Source organism: Prionailurus bengalensis, chromosome C2, assembly GCF_016509475.1.
Source record: "Prionailurus bengalensis isolate Pbe53 chromosome C2, Fcat_Pben_1.1_paternal_pri, whole genome shotgun sequence".
Lineage (NCBI taxonomy): Eukaryota > Metazoa > Chordata > Mammalia > Carnivora > Felidae > Prionailurus > Prionailurus bengalensis.
In genome coordinates this window covers 142212607-142224103 of record NC_057350.1, presented here as the reverse complement: position 1 = coordinate 142224103, position 11497 = coordinate 142212607, and positions in this window count along the sequence as shown.

Here is an 11497-nt window from a genome sequence, read left to right as displayed (position 1 = left end):
AGAAAATGTATTCATTCAACATTGTTCCAGAAATAATTGCCTAGCCTTAATTTTTTTAAATGTTTATTTTTGAGAGAGAGAGAGAGAGAGAGAGAGAGAGAGAGAGAGAGAGAGACAGAGCATGAGCGGGGGAGGGGCAGAGAGAGAGGGAGACACAGAATCCCAAGCAGGCTCCGGGATCTGAGCTGTCAGTACAGAGCCTGACACGGGGCTCGAACTCATGAACCGTGAGATCATGACCTCAGCCAAAGTTGATGCCCAACTGTCTGAGCCACGGGGCGCCTCTGCCTAGCCTTAATCTTTAACCCCTTGAAAGGGTTCTAAGGTTAAGGTATTTCAGGGGCAGAAACGTGATTCCAAACAGGCCGGTGAGAGACAGAGAGAGAACGTGAAGCAGGCTTGCAATCCTTACTCCGACAATTCTAAAACCAACCCAGAACCAATTCCAGTTCACAGTGGCCTCCCATCCTTACCCTCACCCGCTACTATGAGAAATAGGTTTGCCCCTAGGAGAGCAGCAGGAGCTATCAGCTGCGAGCCCACTATCTGCCCGGTGCCCTGTACACGGGTCTTACTGAAGGCTTGGGCCAACACGGCGGCAAACACTGCTGTCTCCATTTTACATATAAGCAAATTGAGACTCAAGAACTTTCAAAATTATGCTCAAGGCCACAAAACTAGCAAAACCCACTGGGGTTCGAGCTTGTTTAGCCTGTCCACTTCCAAATTCTGGGCGTGTTCCCACATAACACCTTGCTTCTGCGTGCGATGTCAGACCCTCGTTCTGAGCTTCTGGAAGGAAACAGCTTCTCGGGGCAAACTGGCAGCGCATGGAAACAGCAGCCATAACATCGATTCAGCCATTAGAGCCGCTGCTTTCATCTACCTGATGCCAAGACCGTTCATAAAAGACGTCTGGGGAAAAAGCAGTTGGAGAAAAAACACAAGACAGTTGGCTACTGGTCAGAAAAATAATGTAGGTGACCTGATGACTATTCTTAAAAATTTTTTTAAATGTTTTAACTCATTTTTGAGAGACAGAGACCGAACACGAGCAGGATAAGAGCAGAGAGAGAGGGAGACATAGAATCTGAAGCAGGCCCCAGGCTCTGAGCTGTCAGCACGGAGCCTGACATGGGACTCGAACTCGTGAACCGTGAGATCATGACCTGAGCCGAGGTCAGATGCATAAGCGACTGATCCACCCAGGTGCCCTGACCTGATGACCGTTTTCCTAAGTGTTCAGAGTTTAGAAACAGAGGTTTTTAAAAAGAGTTTGTTTTTTTTCGGCTGTACTTGGACTGTGTCAACAAAATCCAAGCAGAGCACTCATGAGTTACTGTGATACAAGAAATATAATGTCCACTCCCATAATAAGGAGTTAATACTACTAAATGCACACAGTTCATTCTATTCACCTAAATTGGGTACACAGTGGAAACGAAAATAGTCTACCATTACATCATATTTTTATCTTTTTTGCCATTGTAATCACCAGCACTATGATCTGAATAATACGCATTACTTCTTACATGTGTATAATACATGCCCACTTAAATTTACACTATCTCATTTAATCCAATAATATTGTGGAGGAGGCTGAGCAGATATCCTTTCCATATAACGGATGAAAAATCAGAAGTTTAGATAGCTTAAGGGATTTACCCAAGACTTCTTATTAGTGTTCTGGCTTCTAGTCTTTCCCCAAATTTACTGATAGGTAAAGACAAAACAGACCCATATAAATGACCCCAAACTATGCAAAGAACTCCATGTTAACCCCATCCTCCATATTTCCACATAGAGACCAGAATGATGATTGTACAACGTGTATCACATCTTGTCATTTCCCTGCCCTCAAGCCTCCAGTGGCTTACCATCACACTGAAATAACAATTCTCAATCATTTCTCTGGCCTGGAAGTTCTTACAGGATCTGGCCCCTGTTGGCTTCCCTTGCCCACCATTGGTCCTGGTTCTTGAACCAATAAGCATGCTCCTTCTTATGTTTTTGTATCTGTTCTTCTCTCTCTCTCTCTCTCTCTCTCTCTCTCTCTCTCTCTCTGGAACTCATTCTCCTGCTATTCCCAGGAAAGATTTTCCTTACCATCCTACCTGAAAAAGCACCCTGTTATTCTTGTACTTAAAATTATATTATCCCTGCATTTATTTTCATCTCTGTTTCATATTCACTATTTCTATCTGTTTACTTATTCTTTCTCCCCTAGAATAGGAGCACCATGAAGGCAGGAATTTTCTCTGTCTTGTTCACGGCTAGATCCACAGGACCAGACTTACAGTTTGTGGCTTAATAAATATCTGCTAAATTTTAAGGGAGTTAACTGAAAATGTCAGTTAAGTAGTTGAGATTATAAAGAGGGGATTATAATTTTCACATTTGCTGCAGTCAGAACTTCCCTTTTCATTAACTGGAGAGGTCTTTGTGAAATACGTGATGTATTATGAGGCTTTTATGAGACACAGTCCCTTCCTGGCTTCATCACTTATAAGCTGTGGGAGGTCCTCTGAGTTACTTAGCTTTGCTCCTACTCTCCAACTAGATTTCCTCATCTGTAAGATGGACATAACTGTAGTAGTTGTGGGAATTAATAAATTACATGTAAAAATCAAGCAGTATCTGACACACAGTAAGTGCTGAATAAATGTTTGCCAATGGAATTATAATAATTATAAAGAGTTACAAATGTAGTCACTCCAACTATTTATTTTCTCATTACCAACCCTGTGCTAATGAGCTAGGCACTGGAGAAGCACAAAAGAGTAAGATTTCCTTCATGTTTTAGGAAGAGCTTGGACTGGTAGGGGAGAGAGGGTATACACAGTATCACTTTTCTCCCTGGGACTACCAGAAATTTCTATCGTATGAATATATATAAAGCATTCAGTGAAATAAGTTGTAAAAATAAATTATTAATTAATGTGATCATTACTACATTGAATTTTTTTTTCTCATTTAATCTTCAAACACCATTGAAGACACAGCCATGGAGAAACAAAGATTCGAACCTCAAAAAATGTACGAAAGGGAAGGCAGACATCAGTCCACTCAGAAACAGACCCTAGCCGGGGGCCTGGCGTGTGTCGCCTGCACTGCGTCACGGAAGATGCTGGAGTCTTCACCTGCCATGCTTTCAAGAAGAAGATTTTACCTGAAAATCCCGATTCCAATTTCTCTTGAAAGATTGGATGGTCTAGGGGCACCTGGGTGGCTCAGTTGGTTGAGCGATCGACGTCAGCTCAGGTCATGATCTCGTGGTTGTGAGTTCGAGCCCCGCGTCGGGCTCTGTGCTGACAGCACTGAGCCCGGAGCCTACTTTGGATTCTGTGTCTCCCCCTCTCTCCGCCCCTCCCCTGCTCACACTCTGTGTCTCTCTGTCTCTCAATAATCAATAAACGTTAAAAAAAAAAATCTAAAAAAAAAAAAAAAAAAAGATTGGATGGTCTAACAGCACTGGGCCTGAGCTTCCTCTGACAACCAAACTCTGAAGCTCAGTGTGGTTGCCCCAACAATTAACTCCCCAGATTTTTTGAATTGTCGGGTTTTTTTTTTATATTCTTACAATTTTTTTCTGTCCTCTTTCCAATAGGCACATGGTAAAATCTCCAACAATGATTGTAACTTTTTCATATTCTCCATATAACCATGTCAGTGTTTGTTTTATATATAGTTAAGCTTGTGCTGTGAGGTTCATATACATGACTGCAATACATTTTCAGTACATTGCTCTTTTTATGATGATTTAGTGTCCCCTTTTTGTTCCTAGCAATTGTTTTGCTTTAAAATCCGTTTTTTTTGCCTGAGTTAGTATTGCTACAATGGTTTTCTTTCAATTATTACTTGCCTGCTTTATTCTTTTTCTTATTGTTTTTACCTCTCACCTCCATTCCAGCCTTTACTCCTCCCTGAGTAGCAATTTTGAAAATCCCTTCCCTTGCTCCCTCAGACCTAAAGAACATTAGCATCTTGGGCTACCAACTGAGGGGTTGCTGGGAATTCAGAAGACCCGGTTACACCGCCAGCAGGCAGCATGGCCCGGCACCAGGGGAATGGTTGGCTCCAATTCCTACTGGTCTTGATTTGTATCTGCCTATGGTTTTCTCTGCTTTTAAGTTTTCTCCTTAAAAAGGAGCATTTATCTGTCATTGGTGTGCATAAAATTCGAAGTTGGTTGTGGTTATTTTTCGAGGCACAAACCCAACAAAACACATAGCTTCGACATCCATGATATCTGATAAAGACTGTATCAGATAAATACAGGCAGTTCCCAGCTCTGTGAGGGGAACATGAAATTGTAAGACCTTTCCTCAGCAAAATCGGTGAGGCTGATTTCCTAGCATACGGATTCCATGAACAGCTCCTTCTATCCTTCAGAGCTGGAGAGCAGGCAGCAGAATATAAGTATCACTCCTGGGGTCACAATAAAATTGAAGGACAAATGTCTTTAAATAAGTTGTATATTATCAGTTTAGGAGTTACGTGAATACAGATGATGATTATATCCCTACCCTCAATGGTGTACTTCAGATACTATATCAAACCACTAATGTTATTTTATTAATTAATAATGTGGTGACATTAGAGAAAGAGAGAGAGTGGGGGAACCAGAAAAAGCAGACAGGGAGGTAGAAAGGAGAGGCGGCATATAGGAAAAAATTATTTACCATGAAGTTAAAAAATGTGCACGTAGTTTGAGAGTGTAAATTTAAAACAACACAATGCTTCCTACACATTGAAAATCAGCCTGTCTTGCTATGTCCATTCAGATTTCGCTAATCTAACCACTTCAATTTATTGTTCACTAATTAGATAGAATTGTTATCCAGAATAAAGAAATCACCACCCAGTAATTACTTCATTGTAAAATGTAATGAGCACCCAAACACTGACACATACTGTAAAAATCGCAGCACAATAAATAGAACACTGTTTTCCAACAATAACCCGGCAGTGAATTCTGCTAGTGTATTTCTTTGTGAAACATGTTTATGTGATAGTCTTCCAATTTTATGGTGGAAGTTTATCACCATAAGGTGCATTTCATGACAGCCGAATAACTACATTCAGTTAGGCTTGTCACCATGTGCCTTCCGTATCAAGACACATGCTGATTGTATCAAATACTGTTGACTGTCTTAGTGCCACGAATAGAAAAGATGATTACACTGTTCTGTGTAGATAGGATGCAATATTATTCACACTGCAAGAAATCGAAGGTCAAGGTTGTCTAACGACATTAGAAAGATTGGGTATTGAAAGCTTCTTAATGCAGTGATGATTCACTAATGGGCCGGTGGCAGGTGTACCTTAATGTGTGGATGATTCTTTATGTAAATGGGTAAAATAGAGGTATATTCATACCAAATCATTGAGTGTTGTTGGGTGGGGTTATGGGTTATTAATTTATTTTTCTGAAAATAAATCAAGGCAGTGCTTTAAGCACCACCCCCCCCCCCCCGCCACTTCTCAAATGCATTTATTACACAGGGTTGGACCAGCAGACAGGAGATCTGAAATTTTACCTGTGTCCTAAATTTCTGTGATGGCATGGACAGACAATGAGTGTGCCCCACGCCCCGAAATTCCCTGTTGTTTCTGGGTTTTAGTATAGTACTATTGACTTTTACTCTCTTCTAGGATGTACTGCAAAGGATATCCTCATTAAGCTCTACAATCAGATTGAGGTCTCTGAAACAGCAAAGATGACTAGCCAGAGAATCAAATTTGAAATTTATATATATACCATTGCCAAACAGCTGTGAGGGTCTGATCCCAGCTTTGCAACTGACACAAAATCTACGCCTAGAAATTTAATTTCTCAAAATCTCATTTTGATAGGTCATATGCAGTAACGTGTGATCTTGTTTGGGTCTTACAGTCTTTTACAACCATGTAGTATACCCCCCCCCCAAAAAAAAATAAAAAAGAAGAAGAAAATATATTCACTAGAGTGGTTTTTACAATAACATATTTTCCACTGATTTTTCCTTCACATCCATATACTCATGAACTAACTTAAAAAATAATAAAATCGTGATTTCACTAATTTATCAGAGCAACACACAATTTAATACGTGGAGCAAATATCCAGATTGAATTCAATTGTAGGTTGAATGCTATTGGAATGTCTATTGACATAACGGTTATGTCATGGGGACTTTATTAGCTTTCAAAGGATAAAAGTTAGTTTGGTATAATAAATAACACACGTGTGTTTACCAATTAATCATAGCACTTTAAAGAATATCTGCAGTTCTTGGGGCGCCTGAGTGGCTCAGTCGGTTAAGCATCTGACTTTGACTCAGGCCATGATCTCGTGGTTCGTGAGTTCGAGCCCCGCGTCGGGCTCTCTGCTGACAGCTCGGAGCCTGGAGCCTGCTTCAGATTCTGTGTCTCCCTGTCTCCCTGTCTCTCTGTTCCTCCCCCACTCACGCTCAGTCTCTCTCTCTCTCTCTCTCTCTCTCTCTCTCTCTCTCAAAAATAAAATAAAATAAATAAAATAAACATTAAAAAAAGAATATCTGCAGTTCTCTAAACTAATGGCCTTTGCTAACATGATCCACAAAGAGTCCTGGAAAGAGACTGTTAGTAATAGTCAAATGGCCAAAGTGAGAGGTACCTTGATCTGTAATTAGGACAGGATATTGGATGGAGGCCCAGCTCGTTAGAGGTAGAAGAGTATACTCAAACATTTAAGTCATAAAGAGTAGGAAACCCAGCATTTTCCATTAGGTAGCAATTGGAAAGAGTATCTTCAAAAAGTTCTGAGAGCGATTGCAGGCTATTCCCATAACTATTCCTAGCAGTGCTAAGGAATCTGAAAGAGGAACATAAATTTCAGTTCTAGGCTCCTGACTGGTTGCCATTGCTACAGACTATTCTAGGTATTGAGGCCTCCACCAGTCCTCCAGTCGCTCAGTAAAAAGAGGAAGAAACCACAAAACAGAGAAAAGCTACGTGTGTGACCGGCCTTGGGATGGCGTCGGACAATGATGTGCATTACTGCCTGGGGCAGGCCCAAGGAACCTGGGATAGGGATAATGATTATGGAAAGGAGCCAAGGAAAGCATCTCTGTTCTACCAAGAATAATATGGATGAATATAGAATAAAGAGTAAAATTGGGTGTAGAGGAATAAGAACTACATAGACTGAGGCTCCAGGAATGGGTCACGGCCCACAAAATTGGGGATCTCTGCCAGATGATTCTCCCTATTCCTCAATGTCTGATATAGGTGTTCCTGGGCAGGGGGGAGGGTTATTTGTCTGATATGTTCAGCTGCCTGATTCCTAAGTAAATAATCAGGTTACTTATTTCAATGATTGTAACAGTTGAGTTGTTCAGCCATTTGGTCATTTAATAAATCTTTGCCCATTTACCATCATACCAATTATCAATCATGTTAACACAAAAATAGTAATAGTGCAATGAAGGTGCAATATGATCATGACATTTTGGTATTATGGGGTCTTTGAGAACACATGACTGGGAACTTATAAAAAAAGTTAATCTGAACCTTGTGTATGGTGCGGGGTCTCCTCGTTATTTATAAATTAGAAATGCCTGGCTTTATCCAATAGCGTTATCTCTTTATTCATTGATGCCATTGCAGTGGCTTCCTTTTTATAAGTTTCAAAATAAGTGTAATTTTTACTTTGTAGGGAACACTACTTTGGATAGTTGCTGGAAAACAAATTTATAGTTAATGGATTCAGAGTCCCTAAAGCATCAGTTAAAAACTACTTTCTAGATGATTCTACTCTGTGTTTTTAGAGTTTAGCAAAGTCTAACCTAGAAATGGTATTCATAACTTTAAATGTGTAGTTCGGAAGGGGTTTGTTGCAAGCTTAAACAGGTACATTTAAATCAGTGATTTCTGTATCAAGTAGATTACTTTCATCTGAGTGTATAAGGTTCTTCCCATGGAGTCTGTCAATTCAGATATTTCTGTGATACAATGCGGGCTTCTCTGTCTACTTCTTCCTCCAAGGATTGAAAATATCAGTGTTTGCATATTTGGTCAAGGCAGTGGACAGAGCTTGATGTGGGAAAACAAAGTGGCCAGGATGTTTGAGATAAGAAGTTACTTGCCTCAGCCCCCACCAGCCACTACCCAGGTTGAGTGAGAAGTAAGAATCTGATTACTTCCATTGCTGACCCTGAAACAGACTGACCTCAGGGAGAAGTGTCAAAAACATGAAAGTATTGGCTGAGCCTGGCTCCCTGGTATGAAACTAAAACACGTTCACAAGTTATATAAATCTTTCATTCACTTTTAAATACTATCTTTTGGAACTTCAATTTCCCCCATTTGTAAAATCAAGTTCTTTGAAGTCCGATATTTTATAAACTTCGTTATAATTTTTGGTAGTAAGAATCTCTCGGACATTTAAATATGGGAGTAGAGTTGCAAAGGGAAATACAGCAGATTGCTCTATTTAATACTTATTCCCATAATAACCAGCTCTGGGTCATTAACTGATAACAAGGGTCTATGATTTTCCACCTTGCCTTAGTGAAATATGTCCAAAGCTATGGAGTAAATGTTTCTAGTACATGAGAATTCATTAAGGAATGCTGTGGGAGAGAAACTATTTGTGCAGAGAGGAGAGGGACAAATAACCACATTCTGAGCAATAAATAAAAACAGAAACTTCTTAACTATTGCCCAAGGAATGGTTATTTGAAGAAGGAAAGAGAAAAAAAAACAGGGATGAAGAAGGGAGTGTAGGCAGAAAGAAAGACAGAAATAAAATAAAAGTGAATCAACAAAAAGCTATCACAAAGAGCTTATGATCTCTCAAAGGCAACACAGCAGGCAAACTTGAGTCTAGGCTCCAAGAGGCCACTGCCCATTGACACAGGCCTGACGATTTGATCCTCAGTGTTTTCATTAAAACCCAAGTATCCATCATATCTCAGACTGTGTGAGATGCTTGAAAAGATTGGTTTCTGTTCTTCAGCTCAGTAGCCCCCAGTTAATTCAAAAGGTGCTTTGCAGAGGGGCCAGCTCAGTCAGAGGAGCACGTAACTCTTGATATTGGGGTCGAGCCCCAAACTGGGTGTGGAGATTATTTAAATAAGCAAGCTTAAAAAAAGGGTGTTTGTCGGGGGTTGCTGCCCAGTTGGAAAATACTACCAGGAAAATCAGAAAATAAGTCTTCACCTCTTTAGTTTGTCAGAACCTACTGCCATTTATCATCCGTAGTTTACAATCAGCAGCTGCAGGAAAACAGGCCTAAAACACAAATACAAGGGAAGAAAGCTACTGTTTACAATCAGATTTCCTCCTCTTCCTTTGCACCAGCCTTTCTCTAAGGTCAATGCAATGTGTTCCAGAGCTAGACCACAGGACAGTTTGGTTTCACCACGAGAACACATGCAGGGCAGCAAGCTGGAGGATGAACACTCAGAACAGAGTCAGGCTGCTCAGTGGTCTTAGCTGTGCCGCCCCTGAGAGCCTACTCCCCTACATGTGGGAGAGCTCAGCCAAGATCGACACCACCACGAGCCATGGTTATATTTGGTGCGGCCAGAAGAAACACAGACTTTAAAGAAAAGCGTATGGTTTGGAGCCATTGCATCTTATAACTGTTCATTACTCACCATTACTGCAGCAATAGATAACTGATACACTGCCTCATGCTATCACTTGTATTGTCAACTGGTGACTAATAACTCTTGAGTTGATTCTTGGTACTTTGTATAATAATAGTAATGGTACTTTAATTTATTGAATTCTTTCTATGTGCCAGATACGGTGTTTTTTATTTTATTATTTTATTTGAGAGAGAGAGAGAGACTGCATGCATGAGTGGGGGAGAGGGGCCTCCAGATGTATTTTATATTCATTCATTCATTCATTCATTCATTCAACAAACACATATCTAACACTGCCATGTAGTGTTGCATGTTATGGATGCAGTCATGAAAAAACAGAAGCTCAGCCATTTTAAATTTAGTCTAGCTGGGAAAAGTCCCAGTCTGGCTGGGAAAAGTCTCAATCTGGTTGGGAAAAGATATGCATTAAGTCATCTTGAAAATGTATGAAAACTATGATAAAAGCTATGAAGAAAAAGTATAAGGAGAAAGGGAATTTATCTAACCTGGAGATCAGGAAAGGAAGATTTTTTTTTTGTTTTGAAAAAACACTATTTGAGAGAAAGGGAAAGAGCATCACAGGCAGATGAAACCCTCCACACAAAGGCCCTGAGGGGAGAGGGAGCAGGGCTCCTTCAAGGAACAGGAGGGCCAGCATGGCTGGATGTGCCAAGTGTTAAGGGGAGATGGTCAGGAGCAGAAGGATGCCTTCTTGGTGTCTCCTCTTAGGCAGTAGAATCCTGGAAGGCATTTTTCCTTTAGTACTCGGGACTCCCCTGGCAAGTTGGTAGTTTTATGATGTCCATTTTACAGAGATGGAAGCTGAGCCAGGAAAGCTAAGTAACTGGGCCAACTCTGCCACCTGACAAGTCACAGTCCAGAGCCAGCACTCCTGTACTCAGCTCTGTGTCTCTGTCCTGATGCTTTCATGAACTTCTCAAGAGCAAGATGTACGTTTTGTGGTTTCTGCCCCCTCTGGTCTTGACAGAGGCCTCGTAGGGCTAAAAGCACAGGCATGAGAGCCAGGAGGACATGGGGCTGACCTTGCCCCATGAGCAAACCATTTGATTTTCCTAAATCTCTGTGATTTTATTTTTTCAGGTTAAAAAAGGGACAGTGACACCTCTTTTCAGGCAGGGGTATGGGGACATATAACTAAAGGACTTGGACAGGAGTGCATACTCAGTAAAGGCTGGCTGGTATTATGACTACCAGAGATTCGACAATGGAATGTGGATCTAATGTTGACTCATTATCATTATCATCAAAAGGCAACCAGCCTTATGACACTCATAAGTCCAAAAGTGACACTGACCTTGAACTTCACCGGGGATTAAATGGCTCAATTAGTAAAAAGCCCTGCTAATTTCTCAATCCACATCCGACTCTGGAAAAGGCTTCAGGTGTCATGCCTAAGCTCGTAATGATTTGCACATGCCCCACCCATCTGACCCCCCCTCCCCTCAACATCCTCTGATGGGAGGGTGGTCGGGGTGGGGGGGGGGTCTCTTCAAACTTCCCCACCCCAGGAAAAGTAGCAGTCTCAAGGGGACCCCAAGAAAATACAAGCCTCTGACCTGCTTCTCTCATATTTTCCATTTCTTTACAAGTCTCGCTTCCTAACCACTGTCTCCCTGTTGGTTGAAAAGCCGAGTTCATCTGCTTTGGAATGCCTTTAGGAAAAAGCACACGGCAGAATATATCCACCAGCTACGGAACATTTACTACCTGACCAACGGGATAAAAACCCAACGTCCGGTGGTTGAAATCAATACGACAGCCTCATCCTAGCACCTAACGCAGCGTTTGGTCCACAGAGGGGCTCAGTTAGTGTTGGAGTGAATGCTGCCTTTGGATGTCTGCAGAGTAGAAGAGTGAAG